Genomic DNA, 10,419 nt, shown 5'->3' with positions numbered 1-10,419 from the left:
TTTTCTCCTACTTTCTTTTAATTGCAAATTCTTTGAACAAATCTTAAAAACTAATCTTACGTAACACATCTGCTTCTATACCTAATAGAGATAAGGCATCCAGCCTGCCTTGTTGCATAGTTGTTCTGATGAGAATTTTAATATACTTCAACTGAGAAAATGAAAGCTAAGCTGAGCAATTGAAAGCCAATGTCTACATTTGGAAAGGCACACTCAAAATCGTCCTCTACAATTATTTTTCTGCACTCTCTGAGTGCTCTTGTTATTATTGTATAAATCTGTATGTATTTTTTTCATTTAATGTGGGGGCCCCTATTGCGGATCCTGGTTCAGTTGCACCATTTGCAGTATTGCACCATATGGCCCATGGACCATGGTAAATTCAGCCATGGAAAATTTCTGTAGTGTCTTCTTCTTTTGATACCATAAGCACATGCTTATTTTGCTTAATGGTCAATCCACCCCTGGATCCAGCAAACCTATAATGAATTGAAAAAAAACTAATTATTTTTAGGAATTCCATTCCAGGTTTCCTGGATCACTCAGGTTCTACAATGATAATCAATTTCTTGTGAACAGAATTCCCATCTTAGAGAGTTGTCCCGGTTTGTAACATTTTGAATTTTCTCTTACAGCTGTAATAATAGTAAACAGGACTGACACAGAGATGACAAGGGGCTCCTACTAAATCCAAACATTTAACTTGCTTTTACAAACACTTTATATCAAAATTTAACAACCACATTTAATTATCAGTTTTGGAACCCCGGAAGCTGTTTGCTTCTTTACACATTATAGCAGCATTACCCGCCAGAATGACCACACCAGGGTCTTTACCCCATCTGAGACCCAAATTCAAAGTCAGTGGGAACAGGCATTGGCACCTTGCCAGCCACCCAGCAGCTCCATCCATGACACTGGTTGCACAAGAACCAGCGTTTCAACATTTGGCAGCATGCAGAACTCAACTTTTGACTACAAACCCCAATCATTCTCTATGGGTGACTGCTATACGTAGCATTTCAATTGCTGGCATGGTTGAGGGGCCTGGAAAGCGGTATCCACAAGGCAACCCCACTGCCTTTCTGAACTGGAGCTCAACTTCTGCCTATGGAGCGGATTTATTAGAGCTCTCCAAGGCTGGAAAGGATACACTTTCATCAGTGAAGCTGGGTGATCCAGCAAACCTGGAATAGATCTGGTCTAAGATTGAAAACATTTGCAAACAAGTAGCAATTTACTTTTAAGAAATCTTTTCCAGGATTGCTGGATCACCCAGCTTCACTTTAGAAACTATCTCCTCTCCAGCCTTTGGGAGCTTTAAAAAATCAGGCCCATTGTCTAGATTATTGTTACAAACTAAGTCCAACAAGATAGGGTAGCTTAATTGTTTTGTACCATTCATCCCTTAGCTATTGTGTAGAGGAGGTCCTGATCCTAAATATTATTTAATAATAATTTTTATTTATATAACATATTTACATTTCACGAAAACCATGTGCAAAGTGCAGGGGCTGCCATTTTCTTGTGAAACTTCCAGTTCCCTACTGTTATTCCAAACCTCCCCCTTCAATGTTTTCCAGGTAAGGGATAGCAATATCCCTCTTCCCCTACTGACATCTGAATGATGACAAAATTATTTAAAATTTAATGAAAAGTAAATTCAGCAGTTCCAAAGTGCTCTACAACATTGGCAGGAGAAAAAGCGCCCAGCTGCACATTCATTTTTGTTGTTTAATACAGCCAAGGTACTTGATCTTAGAATTTCCAAATCAAGAGATTTAGTTTCTAGATTACTGTGCTGGTGTTGAACTTGAAAGACAAATTCATCTTGTATTTCAGAAGATTCAACGTAATAGGAAATTTTAAAAGAACAGATATTTACATAAATTTGGATTAGGGACAACCCCATCTTTTCTCAGTTCATTTGATGTTTTGTGGTTAGAATGTATGAAAATGTTGGGGTACATTCACCAATGTTGGCTGACGACATAAGATCTTTTATCTTCCTACTCCACCCTGTTTCTGCTCTTTTATTGTCTTACTGTTTAATTCTCGATCATAACACCCAAAAAATATTTTGTCCAAGCTTTTATGTTATATTTATATATAATCAGTTATATGACTGTAAATACCAAATTGATAAAATGTTTGTTTTCAATAAATCAAGTTATATATCAATTTAGATTTCAAAATTTTTTTGTTTTGTAGTATAATGTTTTTTTAACATAACTGAAAATTGTAGGCATTAGGTTTGGCCTGCCTTGGATGTGAATTTATTTTGTGGGATGAATTTAAAAAAAAACAAAAATGAATGTGGTACTGCTTGGCCTTTGAACAATATACAGCATGGATCCAGTGACCCATAATCACACCTGAAAACATTAGTGCAGCAAAGTTGAAGTGAGTGTGTCCAGTATAATGTGGATGGTATTGCAATAAATCAACCATTTTCATACTCCTTTCACAATCCTCCAATTACTCAGGAAACCTGCATTCCGAAGCATAAAGCCATTGCAAACAGCCTTCAGAAGAAATTACGACAGTCATATATACATCAACGTATGCCAGAGCGCAGGCTATGGGCTGTGTTTGTGAAGATGTAGTCCTGGGTGCATAAGCCCTAAGTTTACAGTAAGGCTAAAATAGACTTTGGAGTAACTACTGATTTATTTGCATGCATGCTTCAATCTAGTCTTTCAGCAACTTATTTTTCAGCTGGTATGGAACTTCAGGTCCTAAAACCCCCTGATAGGCTGTTTGACTAAACTAGCTGGAGCCTACAGGGTATATGGGTTGCCCCAGCAGTCCTAAAGTACCAGAACTAGTTTAGCTCCACCAACAAGATCCCCCTGTTCTGCCTGAATGTTAGCACTGCAGGCCGTGCCGGCGCCGCTGCTCCCAATCGCAGGCACGGGCGTCGGGTCCTATCTCTCAGGTAACCCACTACCTATGTTCCATGTCAGTATTTCTTTCATGCTGGGACTTGGTGTGTGAGCTGGCGTGGGTGTGTCTCTGAGGTAACACACACACGCCCTCTGTTTCCCACAGCCTATGGCACATGTCCTGCAGGTATTTAAAGGCACCTCCCATTACAGGAAGTTGCCTGAGCAATCTCTGGCTTACCTGCGTTACTCTCAGTGCTAAGGTGTTTTGTCTGTTTGCTCTGCTGTGTACCGAACCTTGCCTTCGTTTTTGGACTCTGCCTGTTTGCTGCCTGACCCTGACCTTGGAATATGTTTTTGGACTTTGTCTGTTTGCCGCCTGGTCCTGGCCCTGTATCCTTGTTCCTGACTCCTGTGGTCAGCTGCCACTGGCCTGGGGATTGCTCTGGAGTGGCACCTGGCAGCTACCCCGCAGCTCAAGCCTATCCTCACCCTCAGAGGCTCTAGCAAAGACCTGGTAGCTGCTTAGTCAGGCCCCTCTGGAGTATACCCGGTCAGTGGCACAGTGGGTCCACACCCGCTTGCATAACACTGAAGCTCACACATGGTGCCTTAATGTACACTGACTGCTCATTGGTCAAACAAGTTGCCAATGTTTCACCAATTTATAGAAGTTCAGCAGTTAGTTTTTGGAAATTAATAAAACTTATCTAAAGAGACAGTTATCCTGTTTACCCAAAGCCAGTGAGGTCCTAGCCTTGCCAATAATTGTGATGAGGATACCAGATCACGTCTTGAATATAGGATTATAAGTATAAACAAAGTGAATGAAATGGATTTCCAGACAATGTGATTGACTTCCAAGCACATAAATCTACATTTTTTTACACTTTATTTTCTGTTTTTAAAATACACATTATAATTAAAAAAAATGGTAAATATTTACCATACTTTGGTAATTACATGTTTGTTTGTCATTTCAATTGTAAGAGTGCAATCCCTCTCGTCCGATAATCGTCTCAGGCATGATATCGGAACGATAATCTTACGTGCGTACAACGCTCGTCGTCCATCGTCCGAATGACTGTCCTGGCGGATCCACGGATGATGGACGACGAACGATCCTAATGGAAGTGAAGGCAAGAGAGCACAGTGGGGTGCTGCTCTGTCATTCTCCCCCTCTCCTCTCCATAGAGCAGAACAGTGCTGTATCGTGCAGCCAATAGTCGTTGGAAAGGATCGTGAAAGATCTTTTCCAACGACAATTATTGCACATGTGTACATAGCCTTAATCTTTTGGTCCACCTGGTAATATTATGATGTAGCTAAAATTTATGAGGAACTCCACACTTTTTTTTTCAATTAAAAAGAATTTGTATATTTTTAATAGTGGTACATGAAGACCTTCTACCCACTGAAGATCAGTTTTTTATATTTTTTTGCATTAGAAGATATCCCTAAAGTCCACCGTGCATCATCAGCACAGGGCCGATTATGGGTTTTTGATGTTTATATAACCAAATCAACTTTTGTTGATGATACCAATCAACTAGAAACTACCCACTCAGTCTGCACTACACTGTTTGCTGCCATAAATGAAGTTACTTGTATATGTATATGGCTTTAGATGATGTTCACTAGAGGCTTTATTTATGAAACAGAGAATTGGATATTCCCTCAAACATGACTTTGTTGTAATCTTCCAGATTCATGTGTTTCAATGGCAGTAAGAAATTTCCACCAGGGAATGTTTGCCCTAAGAAATATATTATACATATTCAGACATTTCTAGAGCAGCTCTTAAAACAGCAATTTGCCAAACCCTCAAAATTTGGTTTATCGAATAATAATTATTCAGAGCCTGAATTTGTCACTAGATGGAGCAGACCTGAGACAATGATTTCTGGTGTAAGGGGGACTGCTACTTAAATGCAATAATTCCCTGTTTATCAGCTGCTAACACTTGTCAGAGCAATCTTTTTTCAATCTGCCATGCCTATTTAAAAGATCTTATAGGGATTTTGGCCCTGATTTATTAAAGTTCTCCAAGGCTGGAGAGAATACACTGTCATCAGTGAAGCTGGGTGATCCAGCAAACCTGGCATCAATCTGGTCCAGGGTTAAAAACATTTGCTAACAAATAGCTAATGACTTTTAGGAAATCTATTCCAGGTTTGCTGGATTACCCAGCTTCACTGATGAAAGTGTATTCTCTCCAGGCTTAGAGAACTTTAATAAATCAGGTCTGAATGTCTCCGCAGAAGCATTGAGACATGATTATATGATGCATTTAGCTATTTGACAAATGATATTACCTGTTGTTAACTGAAGTCGTCAAAATTGCTAGCTATTTCTAAATTCCAGGCATATTTATATTTTCTGTGGATTTGTATAAAAGTTTTAGGTTAAGTCTGTTTTTGTAGCTTACTGTGATTAGTGTGTGTTAGTAGGTTGAAAGCTTTGGACAATGGTCAAGAAAATGAACTTACACATTTATAAAATACAAAGTTATTAACCAAAATACAATAATAGAATATTATCCTAACTTATCCCAGATCAAGAGGTCTCAGAGGTCAAGTTGCAGTCAGTCAGAACCATAAGCATTGAGATTTAGAGGTTTGGACGTTTCCACCTAAAGAAGATTTGGATTTAGAGATGTGTGCTGTGTGCATTGAAGAGTTGAAAGTTCCTGCAATTAAAGATGTTAACGTGGAAGCACCTGAAATCAAAATGTATTATTTTGTTATTGAGAAATTACAATTGAAAGAAGGCTTTTCCTCTTCAGTACACTGTTTCCCAACCACTGGTTGCGCATGTTACTTTTCTAATTCACTGTTTCATCTCTAATTCCCTACTCACTGATAATATCTGTACTAGTTTTAAGCAATTATTAGTTGCATTAAGTATTCTGAATAGGCCTTTTGAATTTCAAAACCTTTTTTAACTGCCAGAAATAAATTCTTACTTATACCACTTGAAGTTTTACTTATAGTTATTTTCCAAGACATATTTGTCTTACTCTTTGTTCAGTTTATAAAATAAAGTAATTAGCATTAAAAAGAAAGGAATTCTTGCTTTTGCCTTTTGATTTAAGTTAGGCTAGAATATAAGCATCGGCAATTCCATTCGGTTTCCTGTCCTTAGATACGGTGTAAATATTTGTAATGCATTTTTATGACAATGGAAAGATGTTTAAAACCAAAATTATGAGTTGCACATTCTTAGTTTTCAAAAAACAGCTCTTGCATTTTCATAAACAAAGCTGAGTTGTTATCGTCATTGATTCACACCTGAAAGCAGTAATCTGCTTTGTCATGTTTTAGATTTACCACATCTTTACCGTAACTGATAATTTGGTGAAGATAAACTGCTGGACTTTGATAAATACATTAAAATATCAGTTCTTATGAATTTAGAGACAAGTGTCTATGTATTTCTTGGCATAATATTATTATATTAAACATTTTGTATTAATTTTAACTAAAGATATTGATTGATGATATCTATTTTATATATATAAATATTTTTTAAATTTTCTTTTATTTTTTTCAGAAATATATGACTACAGGTAGTCCCCAGGTTACATACGAGATAGGGACTATAGGTTTGTTCTTAAGTTGAATTTGTATGTAAGTCGGAACAGGTACAATATTTTAATAAATTCAATTAGGACATATTATTAGGCAGTGTGGTGTCAGTTACTGTATAAAATCCTCACTGTGAGTTAATCACAAACAAAGCAAAAAAAAAACTTTATGGAGCCTAGACATTCATTAACCCCCATAGCCTTCTAATTCTGTCTGTATTTCCATGCAAAAAGCGTTACATCTTTTTGCATGGAAATTCATTTGACATTGTAGGCTATAATTCTTAGACATAACTCACCGAAATATATCCAATATTTATTAAAATTAAATAATAAACTTTAAATAAAAAAAACACAAAAATCTGTTAAAAAAATACAAAAAATAGTAATGTAAGTGTACAGTAGCATATATAATATATATATAATATAATTATGTATATATTATTTGAAGATTTCTTTGTATTGGACTCAATACAGATAATTTGTATTGAATCCAATACAAACTTATTTGAATTTCCCACCGATCCGCCCGCCCACAGCGACACATGCACCGACGTCACTGGGAAACCCTGGAAATCGTCTCTGCATTGCACAGCTAAAGATCGAAGAACAGAGACATGTACCCAGGACCTGCGGGGACCAGCAGGACGACTGGGGACCACAACAGAACAAGGTAAGTAGGTTGTTTTTATAGGTTAAAGCTACCCCGGGTGTGACTTGGGATTTCCGCTCTTTGCAGGTAAAATTCACCCCAGGTTACACTCGGGATTACCGCTAGGGGGGTTAGCTTCTGGAACAACTGCAGAGTTTGTCTTGGTCATTAAAGAGTTACAAGAGGCTGCAGAAAGAGCTCAGTCCTTAAAATCACCCACAACCTCATCTGTCTTTAGCAAAAGATTTCTTCTGCAAGTCATGCAAACCACCCCCCCTTTAATCCTCCATTCTGCACACAGGCAAGCAGGGACGACCCGTTCGTATCCAGGAGACGTTCGTATGTCGGATGTCCCTAACCCGGGAACTACCTGTGCTATTTTGAAATGTTTTAAATTTTGTCAACAATAAAGTTTAGGAATTATTCCTCTCATCACCGTCATGCTTGCCTATTGCTCAGCCTCCTAAAGCTCCATTTATAACGTTTTGATATACTGCTGGCCATATTGCTGCCTAGAAAAAGCTCACACAGAGGTGTGTTTTACAGATGTGCTTTATGCTCCACTAGCGTTGGGACTACAAATCTAGCAGACTGACCATTTATAACAATAAAATAAAAAAATGCAGGATAAAAGCCTGGACAGATGAACTGTCAAATCAGTTTTAAGCAGAGAGACCTCCATGCCACATTGCAGAGAACAAAAAGTGATATCCAGTCTCTATCATTCTCTTGTCATGCTAGTATTAAGCAAATGGCAATGCACATTCTTATTATTCAAAAATATCCCATTTTGAATCCATTTTCCACTTACATCAAGAGTTCATGGGAGTTGGTACGGTATTATATCCAATACTATTATTACCTATAAATAATTTATCTAATACTACATAGAATAAACCACTTATTTGGATTCAGGTGACCTTCATTATTAGCTTATTCATTATACATAGCAATTTTAGCAACAATGTAATATCTCCAGCATATATATCAACAGCAAAACATTTCAGCCACCACACCCTGCAAAACAAGTCTTCCTCCTCGGAAAAGACTACTGCCAACAACTTTAGACCATGGCATGGATGAGAGTGGGTGATAAGCTTTTTGACTATTCTTTCAGAACTGTGCTTGACTATTACTTTATCCTCCCCTTATATGCCCCCCATACCCATCTGAAAGGAACAAGAACACCGGAGGTTTTGCCATCCAATGAGAAAGAAGCCTTCAATTACACCACCATTCAAAATAAGAGCAAAAACAAAGGCTACATTTCTCTCACTTTGGTACAATCCAATGAAGGGAAAATTTGCATTTCCTTCTGCTCCCTTATCATTAATTTAAATTAATTAATTAAAGTAAATACAAAACTAGTTAATGCTCCAGCAGCATAAAACCACACCAAAGAATGGGCATCTGAGGCTACAGTTCACCAGGGCTTACCATGAAAGCATCTCAAACTGGTTTCGCTGTACAGGTAGTCCCAGAGTTAAGGACATCTGACATACGGATGACTCCTAGATATGAACACGGCTTCCCTGCTTGCTTGTGTGCATGACGGAGGCTTGATGGGGGGAGGGGGCGGTTTGCATGACTTGCAGAAGAAATCTTTTGCTAAACACAGCTTGTTGAGGTTGTGGGTGATCTTAAGGACTACAACATCTTGTAACTCTTTAATGGCCAAGACAAACTCTGCAATTCTTTTTGCATATTAAAGCACAGCTTGCTCCTGAAGTTAATGAATGTCTAGGCTCCATAACGGTTTATTTTTTGCTTTGTTTTTTAGCTTTGTTTGTGATTAACAGTGAGGATTTTATACAGTAACTGACACCATGCTGCCTACTGTGTTGAGACAAACATCTGTTCTTATTGCATTTATTAAAATAATGTACCTGTTCCGACTTAAATACCAAGTCAACTTAATAACAACACTACAGTCCCTATCTTGTATGTAACATGGGGACTACCTATACTCAAAATGAGTTTCACAGTCCGCAAATCTCAAACCAATAGAGTACCTTTGGGATGCTTTTGTTTACCTTGGCCCCACAATACACATTTCATGTAATACTATGCAAGTTTTTTTAACTTTTCAGTTCAGTCTAAAGGCACACTTTAGAACTGCCATTTCGTTTTCTATTCCTAGATACAGTATAAATATATGATACACTGTTTATTTGAAAAACCAGGAGGGCTTCGTGAAAACAAAACAATGAGTTGCACAGTTTTTGGGAAATAGCTTATGGTGCATTTTCGTAACAAAAAGCTGTCATTGACACAAACCTGAAAGAGTACACAAGCAGTAATGTACTTCATCATGGTTTAGATTAACCACATACTTACTGTCATTGTTATGCTCAAAGTAAGTTCTTGGCATAATTACCAAACCCTGATAGTTACTTCAGATTGTCAGTTCTCAAGAACTTAAAACAACAGATTTTCATATTTATCATTATCATAGTCATCCTTTTATGACATAACCCATTTTAGCACCTTTCCTATTTTCACAAGAAGGATTTTAGTTTGCTACCACAGCTAAACGCATAAGTAAACTCATAAGTTTATACCTAAGTGTTGTGCTTTTTAACTTTGTATCTACTATAATGGAGAACATACGTTAGAAACCTTTTTGGAAATCTTAGCTATATATGATATAGTTGGTGAAGCATGAAAATAACAAGGAAGGCACATTAAAAATGGTATTAAAGCGATTCACAGAAAATACATTGGCACAATTGGATGAAAGAGCAGCTCAGCAGGGGCCATAAATTAACAAAAAAGTAGAACCAGGTACCTGAAAATCAAATATCATCATATCAAGAAAACCTTGAGATCTGAACCCAGTGGGATTTCTAAATTAAATACTATCTTGATTGAAAAAGTTTTCAAAGTTCCTGAAGGGTTGCTAACAGTAAAAGTCAACAAATTCTAATAAGTACAGAGGAGAAATAAAGTTTGATCACTAGAGCTTAGGGCATCTAAAGACAGGATTTCCACTGTGGTAAACTAAAATAGGTTTGGATTAAGCTGAAAAGTTTTTATGAGTTTCTAAAAGATGTGTGGGTTCCAGAAAATAATTAGCTTATTTGCATTCTAGAATGGCCAAGAATGCTCAAAGTCACCAATAAAATTAAAATCCTCTTTTTATCATAGTTCAGACCCCATAAGTACTATGTGTTGTTGATAGTTGTACATTTTAGGAAACTAAAAGTATATAGATAAGGAGCGTAGCCAGAATCATTGCAATGAGTATCCAGGACTGGGAACTAAAATCCATACAAGGTAAAACTGTTATAAATGTA

This window comes from Pyxicephalus adspersus, chromosome 7 (genome assembly GCF_032062135.1).
Source record: "Pyxicephalus adspersus chromosome 7, UCB_Pads_2.0, whole genome shotgun sequence".
Classification (NCBI taxonomy): Eukaryota; Metazoa; Chordata; class Amphibia; order Anura; family Pyxicephalidae; genus Pyxicephalus; species Pyxicephalus adspersus.
The sequence above is the reverse complement of the archived record's forward strand: the minus strand, read 5'-3'. Positions refer to the sequence as shown.